Source organism: Coturnix japonica, chromosome 2 (assembly GCF_001577835.2).
Source record: "Coturnix japonica isolate 7356 chromosome 2, Coturnix japonica 2.1, whole genome shotgun sequence".
Lineage (NCBI taxonomy): Eukaryota > Metazoa > Chordata > Aves > Galliformes > Phasianidae > Coturnix > Coturnix japonica.
The window spans coordinates 43,864,056-43,883,442 of NC_029517.1; positions in this window are offsets into that span (position 1 = coordinate 43,864,056).

Consider the following 19,387-nt stretch of genomic DNA (forward strand, 5'->3'; position numbering starts at 1 on the left):
TAAACTACAGTATGAATTATCATTGCTATGTTCACTGAAACAAAGTATTAACTGAAATGAAGTAGCTTACAAATATTGAAGTGTTCAAGTGATGGTTTTATAGTATATTTTCAGAAAGAAAGTAAACAAATCAAATTTGATTCTGGGTCTTATAGGGGCACCCAGGAGTAATGTGAATCCTACCTCATTTCTATAAATATGAAGAACTAAATATCAAAAGTCCCGTGTGCAGCCAAGAGTTGAACTTGGTAATCTCTCTGGGCTCCTTCCAACTCAGGATATTCTATATTTCTGTGATTTGGCAATCAGTTTTAAACTAATCCACTTCTGGAAAAAATGCAGGAAAAACACTCTCACTGTTAACTGTTGGAGAAGCAAGTCACTGTTTTGAACACACATAACAAAACATCTCTTCTTCTATCAATCTCTGTTTTTTAATTGCCTACGATGAGAGTTGTTCTCACATATGCTTGAACATCATTATGGACATGAATATACTGTTTTAGTGACAACTGATTTGTTTGTTTTACTGTTTTACTCTCTTCAACAAATATTATACAGTTCCAAGGAGGATTTCCCCAATTTTAATAAAATGAAAGGTGTTTTCTTGGAATTTACATTAAAATTGTTAACTTAATGTAAGACCTAAGCATATTAACAAACATACTAAAACTCATCCAAGTGTAAATCTTTTGTAAAATGAAAACTGCAATCCATGTAAAACATCTATGTTAGATATTCAAGGAAATGCCGTCATATTATCTTATTCATGTAAAATCTCTTCTTTGCCTATGACTCTTGATAGAAAAACATCAGCATAAATATCTTCATGATTTTTTTTTTTCATTGCCTCATTTTAAGAGTATTTTAATATAATTGTTATCCTCGAATGGGAAGAATCCTACCTCTTTCCAACAGGAAAAAAAATGCAAATTACAAAATGAGAGGAAACAGCTAATATGCTGAATAGTCTGAAACAGACCTTTCTAGGCTTCTCAGTGTTGAGTGTTTTGAATTATTCATCATTTTGCTGTTTGACCTGTCTTGTTTCAAAGTAAAAGGCCAACAGAAATGAAAAAGAAAAGCAACAGGAAATATATTACCACTTCTTTGCAAGTCACAAAAGTATGTCTATAATGAATTTATGAACTGAGTTAAAGAATTTGAGAATCGAAAAAATATCTGTAGCTGATCATATCGGCAAAGTGTGAAAGAATTTCTGTATTGAAAACTAAATAAGGTGAATTTGATTTGTCTATATATATTTGCCTATATCGACTATCTTATTGAGACTCTCCCTTGTTGTTTACAATTCATTTCTTAAAATGATCCTCTGAGAATTTTCAGTTTAATTGCTCTCTCTTGCAAAAGGTTTATGTAGTTTGAAGTGACAGGTGGTTATAAGCTAATAAAACACATTCCCTAGACCACAGCTTCAAAAGCTCCATGCAAAATGAAGTAAACTGGCTTTATTTTGCATTTTGACAGTGTTTAATCCTTTGTGGGTCATCACTCACACCAACCAAACAGCCAGCAAAAACTTTCCTAATATCATACACCTTTCAAGACTTCACTGAATTTGTTTAATTTTTCCTTTTACTATGGATATTGTTCTGCATGGAAAGTAACACCAGGAAGTCTTTTCTGATTTCTTTGTGCTAAATACTTTGAATAGCAAGGTTGTGTACAGAATGGTTGGATTGGTTCAAGTAGCCAATGATGAAAGTCTTGAGTTAGCTGACTTTTGAATTCTGACAGCAAGACCAGATATTTTACTTAAGCATCAGCACTCTTAAATGGCAACCGTTCTTAAACCAATTCATCAGTTAAACTTGTGTTATCATTCACTAAGTTTCTAACTTTAAGAGCATGTAACAAGTTATATACATTTTGTTTTTCCTAAGCATCAAGATTTCTGTTAGCTTCAAAAGCCTGGTGTATGGCTGTATGGTTTCATGATGGATGAGTAGGTTAAAGAAGGTTAAGTAGATACGAGTGTAAAGTAAATAAAAGCTTCAAATGGGAGCATTTCAATTGCAGACAGACGTTCTTGATAACTGTTTACTTTAGCATTTACTTTACCAGAAGTTTCTGTCAAATCTGGCAAATTTGGACAAATATAGGAGGAATATATTTTATAATGTCAGAAATTTGACCATTTCTGCTAGAAAGCAGAATTAAAAACAACAACAACAAACTAAAAAAAAAAAAAAAACCAACCAAAACCAAAAACAAAAACAAAAAAAACAGAACTGGTTTAACAAAAATGTTTTCTTTTAGCGACTGCAGTGCAAATTCAAAGTGAAATATGAATGACAGTAAAATCTGTCATGTAGATAGCAAATGCAAACTTGCAAATGTATTACTTTGAAGTTGGAAGTAGGCTTTTTGCCCCACATGCTATAAACCATATTACATAGGTATATGTACAGCAATATACATTATATATGTGTGCTATAGCGTGACCTTCTATCCAGATCCTTGTATGTTATAGTATCCTTTAGTAGTACCCGTTACTGTGACTTTCTATCCAAAACCTCAATTACCCATTTTATTGCACAGTGCAATGAACAGAAGAGGAGCTGCCTTAGCAGGCAGTGTCTTATCTGCAATAAAAACTATAGTCTCTTTACAATATTGAAATACTAAAATAATTATCACCATTCTTGATGCCTCCAAATATTATGTTTTAGTTGAAGTCTTACTAATCATCGGTTTAAGCAGTTTGCTGGAAAATATAATCACAGAGTGACCCAGGTTGGAAGGGACCTTAAGGATGATGAAGCTCCAACCCCCCTGCCTGGCAGGATCACCAAACTTCCACATTTAGTATATCAGGTTGCCCAGGTCCCCATCCAACCTGGCCTTGAACACCTCTACAGATGGGGGATCCACAACGTACCTGGGCAGCCTGTTCCAGGACCTCACCACTCTCCTAGTAAAGAATCTCCCCCTGACATCCAACATAAATCTTCCCTCTTTCAACTTAAAACCATTTCCCCTTGTCCTGCTATTATTGGCCCTTTCAAAGAGTTTACTCCCCTCCTGATTATAGGTTCCCTTCAGGTACTGAAAGGCTGTAATGAGGTCACCCCGCAGCCTTCTTTTCTCCAGGCTGAACAAGCCCAGCTCCCTCAGCCTGTCTTCATAGGGGAGGCGCTCCAGTCCCCTGATCATCATGGCCCTCCTCTGGATCCCTTCCTACAGTTCTCTGCCTTTCTTGTACTGAGGGCTCCATACCATGACACAGTACTCCAGATGAGGCCTCACAAGAGCAGAGAGCAAGGGACAGTCACCTCCCTATCCCTGCTGACCACCCCGTTCCTGATGGAGCCCAGGATACCATTTGCTTTCCGAGCTGCAAGAGCACACTGCTGGCTCATGTTAAGTTTCTCATCCATCAGGACCTCCAGGTCCTTCTCTGCTGACATGGCATATCATTTCTGGGCTTATGTGTGCTATGATCTTGATGCATTTTGTCCAACTTAAAAAGCATATTTGGAACATTTGATGATTTATTACTTTTTCTAAAACTATCCTTTTAGACTCAATTCTGCTTCGGAAAATCTCACTCTTTAGCCAAAGTAGGTTAGAACATTATGTCCTCAGAGGTGAGAGTTTGAATACTTTCTGATTATCACCAGTTGGTGTCTCGCTCCAATTTAGGAGTGAGGCAAAGGTTCTTTTGATATGTTATGCCCGGCGTGAGATTAAGAAGAAGAGCATTCAAATGTTGATCCGACCAGTTTATTAGAAATGATAGACAACTGAGGGGATGGGGAAGGGAGAGCGACGAAATATCAAAATTAGGGTGATGGGGAAGGGAAAGTAGGCGATAGGAAAAGGTAGAAAAGAGCAAGAATTACGTTAAAGCGGGGAATAGTCACCTCCTGGATGCAGCAGCGTCCCGTAGCACATTGTTAACGTTGGTCCGGGGCAAAATAAGCGTAGGGGAGAGCAGCAGCAGGGTAGCAGGCCGCAAGCAGCAGATCAGTGAATCGCAGAAAAGATGGTCAGAGTACCGTGGTCTCAAGAAGCGGAGTCTCGGGCAGCGAGGTCCCACGGAGCAGAGTCTCGAGCAGCGATCCCGGAAGAAACAGTAGGCAGCAGTAGGACAACAGTGGAGGAATCTGAGGTCAGATACCTAGAAACCTAAAAGGTTCTTCAGCATGCAGGCATCTTCTTCAGCATGCAGGCATTCATGTAGAGAGGCATCCGATGACAGAAAATCTCCTTGTTTCCATAGTGAGACATCTGGTGTCAGAAAACCTAAATTCAGGGTTTGTACGTGCCCTTTTTATCCTACTTCTTCCCAGCCTTCGTGACATTTCTGGAAGGCTCGGGTCAGAGTCATGTGAATTCCTCGGAGATGACCATCTTCCTTGAGATAGGCCCACACAAAAAGACCACTTTAGGGCCATTAATCAGCATCTTATCTCTCTTTCCTAGCTCCCAGACTTGTCCATCTCTTGAACAAAGGGATTTCTCGAACCTTGGTTCCTGTGTGTCTCAGACAAAGGGAGCCCTGGAACCTTGGCCAGGACTTGCCTGAACTTGTCCATTTCAGCAAACTTTGAGACAGTAATGTAAAAAGCATGGCCTCTTACAGTTGGTAACACACCTGTATTCAGTAAGGAAATATGGATACAATTATCTGCACTCAAGGAATAAAGCCAGGAGTTTTAGCTATAAATCCTGGTCTCCTAGAGGCGTGTAACTCAGTATCTCTCATCATTGTTTCCATATCACATAGTTATTTGGAGTCTTAAGATCTGAGACATGCATGATGTGAGAGGGACAGGAAGGTGGCCATGTGTGGAAAGGTCACCCAACCCATTAATGGCCCATTAATGGTCATGCAGAAAAGTGTGTGCATGCATGTTGCTGTATCAATATGTCTTGGGGGAGCACTGTTGAAGTTAAGCAGAATGCATCAGTTAATGGTATATTGTGAAAGGGCTATAGTTCTAATGTCATCTAGTCAGCAGACTACTACTGTGTGAGTCATTGGGGCACAGAGGCATATATATATAGGTATGTCACAGAACAAAATAGGCTCTTCAGACATCAGACAGTAAAATGACAACAAACAGAATGTCAGGTTACACTTATTGTTGCTTTGTGGCAACTACATAAAAAAAAAGAAGTCAATTTCTAAGTGAGATTTTAACTCTAAGTACACTAAGCTAAATGCAAATAATTTAAACGCAAGCATAGTAAAACATAAGGTAACTAAGAAAAGCACACATCAAACTGACAAAGGATATCACCCACAGATAAGCCACAACTGGGGAAGTTGTCAGTTGCTCATATTCTCCATCATGATTTTAGATGTCCCCTTTTCAGCCCTTGATCATCCAGCAAAAGCAATCCTGAGTTTTATCCTACTTCGATAGGGCTTCTGCTTTTCTTTGCCTAACCAAGTGGCTGATGCAAGAACACATTTTGCTATGAGGTTGCTGGAGCATGAACAGCAGACAATTGGTCTATCCATACTCTTGAGGAGGTCATAGATAAGATCATTCATGACAAGGTTAACCCATCTGTGGCACCTATGAACACTTTTAGCAATCATTGTGCATTACGTCATAGATTTCTTTGCATGTATTGCCATGTAAATATGATACAACGCATTCTATTGTTTTATTGTCCCAAACCATACCTGGGGAAAGGATTATCTTGCTAAAAAGTACATTCAACTTGAATATCAAAAGTAGAATTTTGACTGTAGCACATGAAATGGATCTAGTCTATGCCTCATATTAGATGATTTTACCACCTGCCTACTCACTATGCAATATTAGAAACTCCATTCCTAGTTGCTCATCTCTTCTTGCTCTTTCTGGAAGGAAAATCAGCTTCTAGTCCAGGTTCATCTCGTGAAATGAACACTGAACAGATAGATATACCTACATGTTTCCTTTGTGCCCTTTGTCTAAAGTAAGTTTTGTGATAGTACATACTTAAAACATATCTGGATATAGCATAGACAATATGTATAGCATATATATGCACGTTTGAAATTCACAATAATCTAAAAAATACCTTGACAATACATGAAGTTATTTCAGGGACTGTGTTTCATGAGCATTTGACAAGATTTATTTATGGCAGCAAGTACAAAGTAATTTCTTAAGAACTATTCCTGATTTATCTGAATTGTGTGCATATTTACAATAGCACTTACCCTACCATGAGAAAATCAGCATTGTATAGATACTCATGCTTATTAGAAATCATATTCTTTTGTCAGAATTGGAAAGGAATTGAAAAGGAAACCTGTTTATTTGTTTGTTTCATGATCATGTGGATACTGCTGGAATCAATTTTGAAAATAACGTATATAGGTAGCAAACTGTAGTAAGTAGGTCATGATTATTGACAATATTGTTTCTACATATTTCTGCATGGTTGTGTTCTTCTGTCCTTTTAGTATAATGGTTTCAGTCTGCAATTTCCACTAATGATGTTCATTATTTAAATGAGACAAATAGGCTATTGTCAGGGACCATGATCCTGATTACATTATTATTCTGACCTAGTGTAAGTATCATGACCTTTCTTGGAACTCTTGCAGTAAATGAAAGGTTTCAGGCCTTCTAGGTGACATCAAACCTGTCCATACATCAAGCTATCAGATATTATGATAAATTTTATTGAAGAACAAATGAATTTCTTGACATTATGACTTGTATACAAGACTCAGGTTAAGATATGAGACTAGTGGAAAATACTGCTGTAGCTTTTATTTTCACTTTATTTTTTTGTTGGCTGTAGGGCTTCAGAAGTACCAGAAATGAATGATATACGCAGAAACTTACTTATTTTAAAAGACAGCAGGAACCCAAAATGATAAACATAGCTACTGGTACAGATCAGTTGTTCAATTAACTCAGTACTTCAACCTTTTTTATTTGACATAAGGCTACATGAACTTATTTCATACTTCCAAAAGATTCCATTACATCTGGATATGCAACTTAATATGAATTCTAAGGAAATCTTAGAAAATTCTTAGAAAATAAAATGTCAGAAAGATTTTCAAAATAATTTGATATTCTTATTAAAATATATGAATAATTTTAAAAATAGGTTATTTTTAAGATAGTTTTCTATATGAATATGCATATAAAAATACCACTACGGCGCTAAAATAAATAATTTAGATATACTTCTTTTCTGAGAGAGTAGCCAGGCACTGGAACAGGCTGCTCTGGAAGATGGTGCAGTCGCCATCCCTGGAGGTGTTCAAGAAACATTTATATGTTGTACAAAGGGCTACAGTTTTGTGGGAAATATTGGTGATAGATGTAGGACTGGAAGATCTTGGAGGTCATTTCCAACCCTGGTGATCCTATGATTCTATGCTCTGATATATAAAATCACTTTCTAAAACTTTACTTTCGTTGTAACTGTTATTTTTCCTGCCACTAGTAGATTTGTATTTTTTAAGAAATAGTTCTGTTGTCTTATGTTTCACACTCACTATGCTTTCTACTTCATTTAATATTTATGTGATGATCAATAATCAATGTTCATAAAAAACTGGAAAACTGCTGAGTGTTTATGTAAGGGCTTGCCACTATGGTTCATTAAGTTATATTAGACAATAAATTAGTGTTAAAGAACAGGCAGCAATTAATGTATGGTAACAAAAGCAAAAGGATTAAATGTGAATTAAAGTAGCACCTAGCATAAAAGACAAGATTTTTTACAATATTTATCCTAATACCCTTTTGTCATAGTTCTAGTAGTAAAGTAAACATTGTTGCCCATTTAGTATGTTAGAACTGCAGACAGTTGCTCATGATTGCAGAAGAAATATTCTGTCAGTTTTCCACGGTCAGATGAGAACAAGACAGATGGAATGAGTCCTGATCCTAAACTCTAGAATTATTTATATATCCAGACAACAAAAGCCTGAGATGAATTTCCTCCTTCTTCATCCTCCACTTTGCACTTTTTCATGTTGTAGTCATTTGGACTGGGAATGTAGAATGCCATGATTTTGGTGTTGTCCTTTTTTTTTTTTTTTTTCCCTTTTTTTTTTTTTTTTTTTTCTTTTTTTTTTTTTCCCTATTTTAACTTGAATAGTTATTATACACATTTCCTCTTCAACTTTGTTAAACACTATATACGCCACACAATACTCCATAGTAGCAAAAATTATTCAGAAATTCTCCACATCTCACATCCATCGTGCTAAACTCTTTTATTGTCTCATACCTCTGTTCCCCTCAAAAATCTTTGAAATGTTTATTATGACTATGAAGTGACTGCTGAACGTGGCTCATCATAGAATACTTCCTGGGCCTTTTGAGAGAAAGATTGCACTGTCAAAACCATGGTAAAGAGCTGTCCTGGTTTCAGCTGGGACAGTGTTAATAGCATGCCAATGTTTGGTTGTTGCTGAGTGACAGGAGCACACACAAGGCCAGGCCGGGGCAGGCTGCTTGACAGGGAAAAGACACTGCCTTTACAGCACGGCAGCTGGGTCAGAACAGAGGCAGGACAGGTGCCTGAATTAGGCCAACATTTATTCCATACAGTCTGACAACATCTGGAAGACCATAAAGCTGTAGAGCATTGGCCTCCATAAACATTCAGGAAACACTGATGAATGTTAGTAGGTTCCATTTTTTCTGCATAAAGAAATTCAATTACAGCTCTTTTTTCCCTATGAAATTCCATTTCAGATGCCATTCTGTCAGACTGCCCCTCTGCTTCCATCTGTTGCATGGCAACAAAACATAATGGAATATTGGTGGGAAGGTTCATCCTCTACTGCCATACAACCAAAATCTGCCTCTGATGCCATGGACCAACATAATAAAATAGAAGGCATTACTTTCGGAACAGCCCACATATATTGTCACCACATTTTTGTTTCCGTTTTCCTTTTCTGTCTTAGTAAATAGATTTATCCACTTTTCTCCTTAATCCTGCTTCCACTTCAGGAGGAATAAGCAGATGGCTGTATATTTAAACCTCTCAGCTACTAAACAACAAGAAGAACATACCAAGAATCAAACACTTAGACTAAGTACATAGTGCTCAAGACCACACTTTTGCCCAACTTGATTTCTAAACATTATTTTAGCTGTTAATGTACAAATGCATCTTTCTTTCTTTCACTTTTTCTTCCAGTCAAGGTAGATTTTGTTGCTTTTTGTTGTTGTTTTTTTTCCCCAACTTCCCATTGTTGTTGTGAATTCCTGTTTTTTTTTTTTTTCTTGTCTTTGCAACTTTTGCTGGCCAAGACACTACAAAGAACTGACATTTCAGACCATGAGACTGTACTATAAATTTATTAGGAAATAATAGTCACCCTCACCAATGTAGAGTTAACCAAAGACATTGTTTCATGGTTGTGTGAGAAAAAGAATAAACAATAAGCTTCATTAAAATGTACTGATGTTTCTATATCCATGTGTTACACTGCAATTTGCTTTCATGGATTACATCTGAATCTTGTTTATGTCAAGCATCTCCCACTTGTCATCAATTACAGACAGCACTGCAGTAGTGAGACTATGATGTAAATCTGTAATCCTACAAACGTAATCTCTTGTCAACATGATCAGTGCACTGTGCATCACCTGAATGGTGTTCATAGCTCTTGTCACTCCACATTTAGCAGCAAAAACTTACATGTCTAGAATTTCATCTCCTTTTTCTTCCGACATTCCTATTAGAGTCTGAAATACGTTCTTTCTCTTTGTCCAGTACAACCCATGTCTCCTACATGCCTTATCATGTTATTAAATCAGGACCTAAAGTAATCACGCCTGGTCATGAGTATGAAACAGATTTGATTCCTGTGAAGAAATCTTGACTTTTCTGCACAGACAGGCTATGATAAGCCATATAGGGATATGAAAGAAATATCCAGTTATTTGGTTTGTAATGTGCTCTATATCAATAAAATAAATCTGCAGTTGAAATCTACTCTAACCTAAATCCTTATAGATTTTGTAGGCCGGTAGTTTACCTGAAGAAAAAGTTTGCAAAATCTAAGAAGTTTCTGACACAAACAGCATTTGAATGATTTTAAAATACTTTTAATATACAGGAAATAACAAACACTAATAGGGGCTGATTTTAAAATCTGTTATTGTTGTAAATTATAACAGAGTTTATGAAATCTAAAAAATCTTACCTGAATATCTACTTTTAGGACTTAAAAGCTGTCTGGAATGGGTAAATTTCTGTTTTCTGATAAAACAATAGTATTTTTGAAAGTAACTAACAGTTGCATATGTATGAAATAGTTTTGTGTTTTATTTGTTTGTTTGTTTGTTTTTCTGGTTTCTAGAACCCATTGTTGCATTTGCAATGATGTCTCTGCTGCAACAAACTTCATCTTGATGCTTGTATCCTGGAAAATTAGAAATGCAAAGGTAACTTCTTAAAAAATTAAGAATCAGGAAGGGAAAAATAACACCTAGTACAGAGAAGAAGTGTTGGCTTTTATTTAGCTTCTCTGTTTTCAACCAGAATGAGAGGGAAAATGCCCAGTTTTGGTTCTAGAAATTGTTTCTGAGTTTGCAAATGCTTTTTCAGATCTGAAGCTAGTGTGATAAAGTGCTGTTCTTTCACCAGAAAAAATGTTTGCTTACTATTTCATCATCCCCTGGAGGCACAGAGAAAGAAAATAAGCACATCAGTTGTCATTATGACAGGATAAAAATGGAGCCATCATATTTCAATAACACAATGCAATGAGCAGCCCCATCGAGTGATGAATTATGGACTCTCTCTTTCACACTCAACTATAAGTTAATATTATCTCCCCAGGATAATTAGAGTGAAGTTCAATTACTGACCCTGAATTACTGTGTGGGCCACTCCATGGGTTCTGACACAGCGTTTTACACATTTATCTTTTCACCTAATGCGCTAAATCTGCATTGCTCTGGTGATTAATCATACTGGGTCCCATCTAGCTCACACTATTCTTCTTATATGGATTGGCTGGTCCCTGGAGTCCCCTTGAGCGCAATATAAGCAGGTCTATTATTCTGTATTTTTCTACCAATTTATGTTTTTCCTCGTGTTCTGAGATTGTGGGCACTTCTGATGTTTGCCCAAAAATGCTAATCATAAAAATAAAGACTCTTTCAAATGGGGAATTATCCATCTCTTTACCAGCAAGGTAACAGATAACTCAGCCAGTGCCATAAAACATACCTATAAAATTGCAATTGAAACAGGTCCTTTTATTTCCATGTTTTAAGATGAAAAGAGAAATTCATGATATGGCTCTGGAGGCACTGATCAATTTCCTGCAAGCTGTGTTATTCCTTTCCCTCATGAAGAACAGATCCAACTCTTGATCTACTTACTCAGAATAAGTACCTTGCTAATTTCTCCTTCAACTTTTTTAGGGCTGTGTGTGAATAGCCTCAAGTATTTCTAGTAATAAAGGAAAAATTAATTTTCTCATTTAGAACACAACAGGGACAAATAAGTCTCTAGAATCAAAACTGTTAGCACGGCTTCTCACAATTGTGTTTCTGTCAACGTTATCTTGCTAAATATATGTTGGTGATTTGAGAAAGTCAGATCCTTCCATTTCACTTAAGGAAAATCCTGTTTTACTCCATGCGCAATCTCAGTGAAATGAAGGAGAAAGGATTATAAAGTGCAAGAGAGTCAGAGGATCTGGATAATCAGCTATCTAAGGGATAGAGCTTGAGGTCATATGCTGAGAGGAATAAAAGAGAATGAGACCCTCTTATATCACCACCCGTAATACTTAAATCTCAGGTTGCAGGCCATAGAAAGAAGTTGTAATTCCCTTACCCACAAGCCAAAGAAGTAGGGAACAAGGAGACATGAGAGGCAGAGAACAATTTCAGCAAGTGATAACACATAACAAGACCAAGACATTATCATGAACAGCAAATTTGGGCTACCATAAAAATCTACACTTCAAAGTAAAAAAGAAGCAGGAAAAGAAATAGACTCAGAAGTGTATCTGATTACCACCTCCTCCCTGGGTGTAACTTTCCAAGGTTTCATATCAATAATATAATGTCAGTGAACAGCTATGTTTGCCCATAGAAAGCATTTTTTGCTAACTTAAAGCCTGATTTGTTAAAGTTAAAATCTTTGCTTAGAAGTTGTTTTTAAAGCTCTTCAAAATTTTGAATTCTAATTAGGCTTAAACCAAATTTTATAGGTATTTATGAATTCTGAATTGGTTTCTTCATTCCTGAATTGGTCTCTTCAGGTCACAGTTTTCACATAGGCACCATGTGTTAAAAAGCAATAGCATCTATTGAAATACTTCTACATTCAAACCAAGAAAAATAATAAATCTAATGTCTGACACACAAGAAGTGGGAGAAGAACAGAAGAAATGAGGATGGCATGATCAAACCTCCAGGAAAAACAAGCTAGAAACGAATTAGAACTTATACATGAATGAAGCACTCATTTAGCATTTCTGCTGTGTCTGAATTGTACTTTTTCTTTGTCTGACCCACCTGAATTCCCATATTAAATCCCTAAAATGCTTGACATAGGGAAGTATGAGAAATCAAAGCCAGTATTGTGACTAGTCATAAGCTTATAATAGAATCAGTATGATTGTGTGTTGATATATTACACCTGCTGAAACTTAGTGAATATTCCAAATTGCTATGACAGAAGTTGCTGGCATGCTCTGAATTTCACACTGATTTATTTTGCATTCATTTGTCCTTCAGGGTCAAAGTGAAGTTATGGGCCCTGTCCATAAAAGTATAATCAAAGCAGCCATAAAGGTGGTCTGGATGGAGGAATATGGCTTTCATGTGCGCATAATAACAGCCTGGTAAGTGGCAGGATTTTCAGAGGATCCTAGATATCCTTCTTACTCATAAGTAGTCATTTTTTTAATAACTCTCACAGCACAAAACAGTTAGAAACCTGACTATTATAGCATGGTAGATATCTCTCAGTATTTGCAGTATTTGTGCTAAAGCCCTGCATTTTTTGTTTTCCTAGACTCTCTATATAGGAACAGGTCCCCTTCCTCTTCCTCTCTTTGCTGGAGAGGAGCTAGCACTTCAGCAGCATCATACAAAGATTTTTGTGGTTCTCATGTGGCCTGGAAGACCCAAGTGTCATCTGCAGTCCCTGCTCTGCATCAGGGGCAGAAAAACTAAAGCAATACTATCTATACAAAATACAACGATCCTCGTTTCCGTCTGCACATTGTAATACACGAATCTGCCCATCTAAGTCACCTGGAGGAGCATAACAAGCCTATCATCACTATTTTAGTTAAACATTTTGCATTAGATCAGTCCTTTCTTCAGATGAGACAGAATATTTTGAAGAAGTGCCAGAGACTGCTTGGTCTCTGCCTTCCCTAATCTGTATACTGGAAACAGTTGACCCTCACATTTGTTTTCCTCAGTATATTAGCAGCCTAAGCATGGATTAGTCCAGATCTACAATTAGAAATGACAATTTTTTAATCATTTGAAAGGTAACAGAGATTTCAGCAGATAACCCTTTTGGACTTGCTTTGATTTCCTGAAGTCATGAACCTCACTGCTGATTTTTTTGAAATATGGACACACAGTTGAGGAAAAAAAAAATCCACCATTCTCCTTCCTTTTTCCATTTTCTGTCCAGCAAGACCATCACTCAAAGTAGACCTCATTACTCTTTTAAACATATCACTGTCTTGAAAGGCAGTTAAAGATTAGGCCTCAACTGTCAACAAGTTAAACTGATCAAGAGCTACATCCTTATTTTCAATAGCCAGAAAAAAAAAAATTAGCAAAGAGCATCTTTTGACTGAGTTAAGCCTGCAGAGCTCTGTGTTAGCTCACCTGACAACATTACAGCTATTTTAGTATATACTATTTTAGGACTTAGAGGTACTGGAGTGAGTCAAGCAACCATGATGTGAGGAGTAACACTGCAGATCCAGGCACAGGATGAGAGAGATTGCTAATTGGGTAAGTCTGGCCACCATCTGGCAGCTGTAGCCTTTACCTAAACTGTCCAGATCCAGCTCTGAGTAGCTGTAAATAAAGTCTTTCAGCAGTCAAAGGTAATTTATATTAGATATTTTATTCTGTTAGTTAAAGTCCAGAAAATTTTATGCATCTGACAACCTTCTGTGAGCCAGAAGGATGGCAGTTAAACCTGTACTGCAGCTATTTTGAAGGCATTTGAATGGCTACACCAACTGTGCACTTACATTTTCAGCATGCACTTACGAAAGCAGCTGTTGAATTTCGTCCAGCATGTGTTGGCATCTGAAAAACATACAGTTTTTGTGCTGTCGTCCATGAGGCTGATACTGTTTGTTAAAGACTGAAAAATCAGGATGCACCTTTCATAGTAGAACTATGGACTTTCTTCTGCTACCTGCCTTACCACTTTTCATATTTTTAGTGTATTCTTCTTGCAGCTGATTTTTTTTTTCCTCACATTCTTTAATAATCTTGATCATCATTTTGTTCTACCTTTCTTTTTTTCTTTCTGAAAATACTCACCCTGAATTTTCTTTGTCTTCTCATTACTTGTCTTTTTTTTTCTGTGCCTCTATCCACTCAAATTTTTCTGCCTCTTTATTTTTGAAACCAATCACCTGTAAATCTGAAAACATCCCAGTATTCACTTAAGAGTACCCACAAGCTAGACACAAACAAGAATGATATCTGGAGGCTGCAGTTTCCAAAGCCTTTCTTACTAATGTAACCACCATCCCTTAATAGATTCAATTGCCTACCATGTGTAGGGCCTAAACACACCCTGTGTCTGCACAAATCCTTGTCTAAGTTGATGAACATTGACTTCACTCTTGCCTACCCAGCTGGTAAATACACATGGGTTGTATTCTTTCCTAAGTCTCTAAACCAGCCATTATTATCTTGATTTTATTGAAACTACAAACACTTTTGCTGTTAATAAGATCAGCAGCTATTCTTTTTCAAAAACAGTCCCAAGGTTTTCTTTTAGCTCTGTACAGGACCACTTGCTCAGCATATTTCCTCTTTGAATTGATCATATACTACCTGGCTGTATGAGCAAAAGTGAAAAGCTGCCAAATTTCTATTTATTTATTTATTTATTTATTTATTTATTTATTTATTTATTTATTTTTATTTTGGTACAATATCTGTCAGTTGAACCAATCTGAATAAATATTAGGTTTGCATTTGTATTTCTTTGTGAAAAGGAGTAATTGCTGCCGGAGAAAATTCAATTTTTTCTCATGAAAAATATATAAGTACATAAAAAGATTTGGAAAAATAGTTATCTACTCAGTACCCACATAAATGTGGTTGCATACAGGCTGGGTGGTTCAGGTATTTTTGCCCCACTAACAAATTTGCAAATAACAATATTCATTGAGTGCTGGTAGTAAGACTTCACTTGGTCATTCAAGGGTATCTGTGTTTAAATGGCTTTTATGCAGATCCACCATTTTCCTCTAAATTTTATCACTTGTCAGTGATAGAGCGGAAAAAGAAATTTTTAGAAGCTCAAAAGCCTTTCTTCTTCAAGGTCATTATTCCAATAATACATTTAATAATTCTTTCAAGGCATTTGTTGAGGTTAGTTATAGAAACTGTTGTGATAACTTTAGTCAGACCAGAATGCCTGCAGAGATGTGCTCTTCTTCTCCAAGAGGGACTCACTCCCAGGTACAAAGCAGAGCATCTCCTATTAGGTTGCTGTAGGGTGGTCTGCAGTCTGTTCTGAAATCTGATGCGAATGCTCTGGTCTGAACTATTTCTTATGCCCTTCAGATGATGTTCTGGGTAGAAAGAAGAATGTTTTCCACAAAAGCAGGTACCATATCTTTTCCTAGTCCTCTTCTAGGTGCTAGTATGAAACAGATTCTGGTCCCATTTAGTCACATTGCTGTGCTGAGTCGTACATGTCAAATTCTAATTCTGTAGTTAAGTCTCTTTCTTACATATATGCATATATCAATAAAAAGGAAAAGAAAAACATCCTGCAGTCATTTGCTGTATTCTTTTTCCCCCATAATGCAAAAATGCAACTTTGAGTATCAGTACTTCCCAATGCAGAAGAAATAAAAGGAATTTTAACTTTCCCATTTTCTTACATGTTAGCTTTATTACCAGAGGCATATTTGTATTCCTTCAGTTTAGGATACTCCCTGACACTTCTTCAGAGAAATATAACAGTGAAATATCTGATTCTTAAAAGTCTTCTAAAAGTGCAGGAAGTAATTATAATAAAAGAGTAATGAACATCTAGAAATGCACTTATACTATCTATCCCCTTTGTCCTCAAACAATGGATACAAGAGTTTGTCAGCTATTCGGATTTTTTTATTTTTTATTTTTTTTAAATTCATCCCTGAAGCTGTATCAGACTGGAATCAATACTACAGCAATTTCTGGAACACATATTTTATGAAACATTTATGCCATCATTGATTCTCTTGATTCTTTAGAACCAAGAACTAACCATAGAATACTGGATTCCAGTAGTGTGCATTTAGTGGTATCTATCTGTAGCATGTTACACTTCGTAGGATTCATTAATCTGGGAGAAGGGTCATTCTAAGACATGAGATAGAAAGAAGTATTGGAAAGGATCAGATTCTGTGAAATTTCTAAATATTTATTTATGATTGATTCTATGTAGAGTACAACCCAATGGACTTAGGTTAGTTAATTTATTCTTCAGTTTTCCTCAGGCTCTTCTTGTATGGTTTGAAATCTCTGCTAGTTTAAGCTAAATTACACATTACATAAATTCAGAGTCTGGACTATTTGTTTGTACTCTGCTTCATTTTTCGTCAGTTGAAAAGTTTGAACCCCAAACTGATGAATGTTATGGGAAATGAGTTCTGTGCTTCCTTTGAAAATAAATACCAGAAAGGGTACCATTTACCATCAATTATAATATAGAAAAGATTGTCCATGAAATTAGCCCAAACAATCAAGTAATCCTTTGATATTATTTCAGTACTGACTGGCATTTTCACATTTCAGAAAATTGAATTCAGCTTTATGAAACATATGTTTAAAAGTTGTACCCTTTCAATAATTATGCTATAACATCCCTATTTTATGCAAAGCTAACTAGATATTGTCATATTAAAATAGCAAATCCAATTCATTGCTTATGAAACACATGTTTAAAAAAATAAAAGACACACTTTAATTATTTCAAGAGTGTTCAGACTGGCTCACCAGCCTACTGAATATTGCATTTGTTTAAAACTCAATCATGCAAAATGAAGACTCGATTTGAAAAATTTTAATAAAGATAACCAGACTATCATTATATCATTTGAATGCTAATCGGTGCTTTCATTCAGTGTAGGGAGCAGCGATAGTGTCAACTTTGCTGGAGGCTCTTTATTTCGCAATAAAAACATTTACATTCTAATGATTTTATTAAAGCATAGTAGCTGTCAGCATCCCCAGATGACTCCCTGGCAAACTGTATCAGTTATCAACTCATATTGCCTTTATCAAAACCACCCAGTGGTGAGTCTAGGCCTGCCACAATGAGATGTCTATTGCTCGGAGAGCTGGTATTTAATCATTTCTTCTACAGTATTGTTCTGCTTACAGTGCATAAATAAGTGCTTCAAATAACCCCAGAGTGCTACTGACAATGAAACAAAGTATCAGTCCTATTTATCTTTCCCACATTCTTCAGAAACCTTCTTCACCACTTCTTTTTTTCCCCCTTTTTTATTATTTTGTTGTTGCAGGCACTTTTTTATTCACTCTAACCTATCATCATTCAACAGTGCTGAATTTCTTCATGATGAGCAGTAGGACTCACAGATAGAGTCAAGGAAGGTGATATTTTTTTGTGCTAGGAAGTGACATAATGAATACTGGAAACAAACAGATTAGAAGTGATCCGTGGACTCTAAGGCAATGCTGACCTTAACAGAGAAACAAAGGGGAGGGGGAAGACCAGCCAACCACTAAGTTGCCATTTTATTTTTCAAAGCAGAAAGAGTATTCCTTATGTAGTGAGAGAGAAAAAAATAAAAAATAAAAAAATGGGGGGTGAAGGGAGTAGGGTAGCAATAATCACATGGTTGTAAGACTCCTTGGCAGACCTTGTCAACTTTTGGGTAAGAGATATTAAATACAAACAGATGCATGCCATATACTGTCAGATATTTCTTTTCCTGACTAAAAATGCTGATCTAGGGACAGCTCTCTTAATGGTGATAAAAGTGTGTCAGCCCTTTGACACGCATACACATCTGCTTTGAAAAGACTTTTTTTTCTGTGACTTTTGCTTGCTTTGTTTTTCATATAGGAAACCAGGGAAGATAATGGTACTCTGAGGACTACTTCTCCAGCTGGACTAACTAAAACCATCTTCACTGTGCAAAAAGTCTCATATTTTGATGATACTGAGGATCTATCCTTGGATTGTATTTGAATATCTTCTTGAAATTTTCTCCAAAGCTTAAGTAGTGATTAGCTGTAAAAGCTTGTTTTATATTTGTGTTAGCAGAGCTCACTCTGACTGATGGCTTTTTGGGTTTTTGAGTTCAGTGTCCTAACATTTGACTTTCTGCTTAAATTGTTGAACACTGGTTCTGATCTGTGGGATATTTTCCTTGCAGAAATGTCATCACATCTTTTTGGTTTATGGCAGCCTTCTATCTACTCCATCATATTATTATCCATTCTCCACTAAAGTGTTTAGTATCAACATCAGAATGCACCATGCAAATCAATAACATATTGTTGTAATTACATTTCCTGGGTTGGCAAATCAAATACTTTATGCAGTATTTGGCTGAAATGGCATAAATATGCAAAGTCTATTGCTCTGCTGGTCTACTGGTAACAGATCTATTGTAAATCTAGATCCAGATTTTGTTTCTGACTCTGCTTCTGATTTGCTCTGCAGCCTTGGGCAAATCCCACTGCCTCCATCTGTAAAAGCAGATGATATGTGATCAAAGGCACCATCTTAGACTGGTGTCTGTAATCACAGCTTAAAATGAGGACAGATTTTGAAAGGATATAGAGATAGAGAAGGGCAAAGAAAGTCAGCATTGCTAACATCTGAATGAGGGATGGATATGATGTCAAGACTTGATTGTGAGTGTGTCTGAAGCACTACCCAGGATGGGAGTAAGCAGTGCCAGAAATATGCACAGTTTTGGCCTCCATTCATGCTCCTTCTAACTTTGCTCCACAAATCCACATTCTTTGATGGGATTTTAAGACCTGAAAATGTTCACTCTTTGACATATTCTGCTTCTGCTCCCAATACATCCCCATTTTAGTAATGTGAAAAGTTATCTTTTCTTACTCTAAAAAGCACTATTAAGTTAAACAGCATACACTTGCTTTCAGTGAAAAAAAGACAGTTGGCTCCATTCAAGTGTATTTCACATTTTTCCATCTGA